Genomic DNA, 5,249 nt, shown 5'->3' on the forward strand with positions numbered 1-5,249 from the left:
CTCACCCTACGTCGTTAATTGGTTCCAGGTGACACGACTTAAATCGAAAAACGACTCAAGTCGAATTAACTTGTCTTTAGGCGAAACCGATAATGACCATTCCCAATTCTGTACTTTATTTATGAATGCACTTTCAATAATATATGGTTAATAAAAACCTATTTTAAACTTACAAACAAATAATTTTATTTTTTAATACAGTGCAGTAAAAATCTAAATTCAAGAATACAATTTGGCAGTGTTTACTGTACCTCGCGGAAGCTTTATTTATGAATGTGGTTTTCAATAATACATGGTAAAATAAAAATAATGGTAAAATAAAAACAAATTCAGTAATTATTATTATTTTGCAACAGCAAAAGAAACCAAATTATTTTAAATTTACCAATACGTACATAAAGTTTGGTGGCTTACATCTCGATTGCAGATGACTGTGGCTCGTCAACATCAACAGAGATTCTGGCTGTTCTTGTTTGATGCGCTTAAAACAAAACTGTTTGAGAGTTCCTTGAACTGTCTTCTTTTCTTCAAGGATTATGTTATTAGGAGCAAAAGCTTCGTAACAAGCCCCCATAATCTTGGAAAAGCGTTGAGCATTTGGAACCATATCCTTGAACATAAAAATTTGACGTGACCTCCTGTTTTCATACATCCGCAGGGTGGCTTATCTCTCTCATCTCCCACCCAAAGGATTTTGCCCTTGCAGCATTAGTTTCGACGGGGAAAAAATAAAATCGGATACTTTTTAAACATACCTAGTATATGCAACTCCGTCGGTTAGACGACGAAGGCGCCAGTTGATCCAATCAACGGAACAGCCTGCTTGTAAAATTAACGCGCATATGGCTGAGCACTTCACAGACACGTGACAAGGCTGGCCCTTTGAAATACAGGCACATTTTATTTTTACCAGGTGATTAGAATAGAGCAATGTGAAATGAAATTACTTAAGGAGACATCACGCCGCCAGAAATCGAACCCACGATATTACGACTGTAAGCCGAATACCCCAACCAGTAACACCCATGCCATAACAATATGCTTGTGTGTGTTTATGTGTGTGTGTATATATATATACAGATACAGATTCACTCACACTAACGCAAAACACACACACACTGACCTGCATACACACACATATGCATGCATGTATCCTGCAATGCAATGGATAAATAACCCGATTCACCCTATTATATCCAAAATACACCCGTTTGCTCATAAGTATTTGCACCCGAACAATTTCTTAACTCAGTGGATACCCTAAACACCAAACATATGATTCTCTTGCCAAGAAGGGGTTTTCGTCAAAAGGTCAGAATCGGCATTAGTTTGCAACCACAGCCAACGAACTTGGCAAATTTGTGAACTTTTCTCATAAGCAGGAGACATTATTTACGAATGAACACATTCTTCATAATAATGCAGATTTAAGCACGCCACTGCGCGCATGCACGCATGTACTTACACACGCACATATACACATCTCTCTCTCTCTCTCTCTCTCTCTCTCTATATATATATATATATATATATATATATATATACATACACATATACATATATATCTATATTATACAGATGTGTGTGCATATGTATATATATATATATACACACACGTATATATACTTATATATACATATATATATACGGAGATGCATATATATATATGTGTGTGTGTGTGTGCATGTGTGTGTATGTGTGTGTTTATGTGTGTGCGTGTGTTTGTGTGTGTGTGTGTGTGTGTTTGAGTTTCTGTGTGCATAGGTTGGCCAATAGATTCGAAATGTTACTCGACCGCCCCATGCTATTCACACATAGCCAAAATCTAACAAGTTCAGTTCACAGTCATGGAAAAAGGTTAAAGCACAGATGCCAAAGCCGCTTTACTACATCGCTGTATCGACACGTGTTGTTCTTGTTCCCATTTGCATAGAGAGAACTGACCAGGATGTCCTTTGTTCCGCTGGTGGAGGGCAGCTCCCTTCCTGACCTGATACGTAATCCCAGTTCAGTGTATATATATCTAGGTAAGAGATCTGTCCTGTCAGATAGCCAGTGAGCTTAGTAACTGCTGACATGCAAAAGAACAGCAATGTAGTTTCATGATAAATTATGCTATTGCTGGAGGTTACACATGGTCAGTACTGTTCCAGTCTTTTTGTTCTGACCAGTCAGCAGCCATTGTTTTTCGTTGACTTGACAGGAGAACAGTCGGTTGGTTGGTCGCCTTACGCTAAAAGAAGAATTATTTACTGGACGTCTTTCTCTCTCTCTCTCCCTCTCTCTCTCTTCTCTCTCTCTCTCTCTCTCTCTCTCTTTCAATCACTCTTTTCAAACATAAGCACACACACACACACACACACACACACACACACACAACACACACACACACACCACACCACACACCACACACACACACACACAACACACACACACTTATATATGTTTATGTATACACACTGACACTAACATATATATCATATGTGCATATATATATATATATACGTAGTATGTGAAGGTATGAATATGTGCGTGTCAATATATATGTATGTATGTATGTATATATATATGTGTGTATGTGTGTATATACGTATATATATATATATATAATATATATATATATATATTATATATATATATATAATATATATATATATATATATATATATATATATATATATATATACATACATGCATACATACGTACATCCATTCATCCACCCATATATATACATATATATATATATATATATATATATATATATATATATATATATATATACATATATATATATATATACATATATATATATATATATATATATATATATATATATATATACAAACACATACACATATATCTTTGTAAGTCTGCCACTGTCTCTGTGTTTACTTCTCTCACATCTATTTCTTACTCATTCTCTCTCGTCTCTGCTCACTCCATCTCTGTATGTCTCTTGGTTTTATATCTTCCCTCTTCAGTCTTTTCACAATTCAATTTCCCACATATTGTTTCTTCCTTCTCTTTATCTGAATTAAAATTTTCACTTATTCAGGCTGTTCCTCTCTCGTTTCTCTGTTTTTTTTTTCCTTCTCTTTTCTCAATCTCATTCCCACTTTCTCTCTCGCTTTCCCTTTCTGTCTCTTTCTCCCTGTCTCTTCACCACTGAATGTGAAACAAGATAGAAATAAAAATAGAAAAATTCCAATTTCGTCATGTCTACACCTTACCTCTCTTTCGCATCTCTTGAGGACCACTAGTGTTCACTTGCATATCTGCCTGATAGTCAATTATATAGTTACTGTGTCTGTCTGTATGTCTGTCTCTTTTTCCCTTTTCGATGATAGATCTTGTGGAGCGTTGGATTTCGTCTTCAAGATTCTGTCGGAGAGCGGGGCAGTTACGCGCAAACATTGCTGCCCCACTCTCGCGCCTTCTCTTGAAAAATAGGACGAGATATTACAGGCAAAAACGTAGCGTCACTATCTGTTTTCCCACTTCTTTTTTTATCGTGTTCTCCCTTCTCTGAGAAACGAAACCCTAGCCGAAGGACTACTCGATCATCCCTCGACGAAGAATGCAGTTATCAACATGATTTAACTCGAAAAGTAGGACTTATTGAACATCGACACATAAAACATGAACTGCGGACTAAAGAACAGCGTTGATCGCTACAAGTAGGCCTGGTACTTACTCGACCACAGGTGAAAGGGAGCAAAGTGAGACAGCAAACAAAGATAATGGTATTACTGATGAGTCCACAAAACTAAATTAGACAGTAGAGGAGAATATCTAGTTAAGCGAGAGACCTACTGGACAGTTAAAGATCATAAAGCGTTACCCCTAATCCCAGACATTATCCTATAAGCACAACTAAGACAAGGATAGGACTAGTCAGTGAAAATGTCCCAGATAAAATTAACGACAGTTTGGGACAGCGTCTTGACAACAATAATGGAACAACAACAATACAATAATAAGCTGGCTTAATAACATAAATATCAAACAGGATTTTAAATTCTCAGACATGACATTGGCAATTTGCTTCGGACGATAACAGATCCATTTAGTATGTCTTACTGAATGACATAACAATAGAAATGACATAGACAGCGAAATCATTGTCCACACTTGAAAGACTTTCTTCTGATAGCGACTCAGCCAGGATATGAAAAAAAAACCCCACCTAACTTAACAGATACATTTTTGATCAGTATAGGTAGTTCGATAGTGTAGATATAAGTGAATACATTGGTCTATAAAAACCGGACGTTTTAAAGAGCAAAATCACAACTCAAGTAAGTTTGATTACTGATTGACCGTTACACCACAAGTCACTAGAAATGCATTTATATTTATATAATTAAAAAAAAAAACGCGTCAAAACACCTTTAACAAAAGGCGGCGAGCTGGCAGAAACGTTAGCACGCCGGGCGAAATGCGTAGCCGTATTTTGTCTGTCGTTACGTTCTGAGTTCAAATTCCGCCGAGGTCGACTTTGCCTTTCATCCTTTCGGGGTCGATAAATTAAGTACCAGTTACGTACTGGGGTCGATGTAATCGACCTAATACCTATGTCTGTCCTTGTTTGTCCCCTCTGTCTTTAGCCCCTTGTGGGTAATAAAGAAATAGGTATTTCGTCTGCCATTACGTTCTGAGTTCAAATTCCACCGAGGTTGACTTTGCCTTTCATCCTTTCGGGGTCGATTAAATAAGTACCAATTACGCACTGGGATCGATATATATTCTTAAATTCTTAAAAATGTTTCAGTCCGAAGGCTGCGGCCATGCTGGGGCACCACCGTTGCACGTTAGCACGCCGGGTGAAATGCTTAGCGGTATTTCGTCTGCTGTTACGTTCTGAGTTCAAATTCCGCCGAGGTCGACTTTGCCTCTCATTTTCGGTGTCGATAAATTAAGTACCAGTTATGCACTGGGGTTGATATAATCGACTTAATCCGTTTGTCTGTCCTTGTTTGTCCCCTCTGTGTTTAGCTCCTTGTGGGTAGTAAAGAAATAGGTATTTCGTCTGCCGCTACGTTCTGAGTTGAAATTCCGCCGAGGTCGACTTTGCCTTTCATCCTTTCGGGTCGATTAAATAAATACCAGTTACACACTGGGATCGATATAATCGACTTAATCCGTTTGTCTGTCCTTGTCTGTCCCCTCTGTGTGTAGCCCCTTGTGGGCCGTAAAGAAATAAGAAACCAGTACTACAGAGTGTGATGAATAAATAATCGTCTAAATT

At 37.6% G+C, this 5,249-nt stretch overlaps 1 long non-coding RNA gene across 1 annotated transcript in view; it reads right to left on the reverse strand.

Annotated features, from left to right (window-relative positions):
• Positions 1–3,416: 3,416 nt before the first annotated feature.
• Positions 3,417–5,249, reverse strand: part of LOC118763256 — a 17,752-nt gene continuing 15,919 nt past the window's right edge. The window contains exon 3 of the long non-coding RNA XR_004999006.1: positions 3,417–3,427. This is a non-coding gene — a long non-coding RNA (uncharacterized LOC118763256). The remainder of the gene's footprint in view (positions 3,428–5,249) is intronic.

This window comes from Octopus sinensis, linkage group LG4 (assembly GCF_006345805.1).
Source record: "Octopus sinensis linkage group LG4, ASM634580v1, whole genome shotgun sequence".
NCBI classification, from domain to species: domain Eukaryota; kingdom Metazoa; phylum Mollusca; class Cephalopoda; order Octopoda; family Octopodidae; genus Octopus; species Octopus sinensis.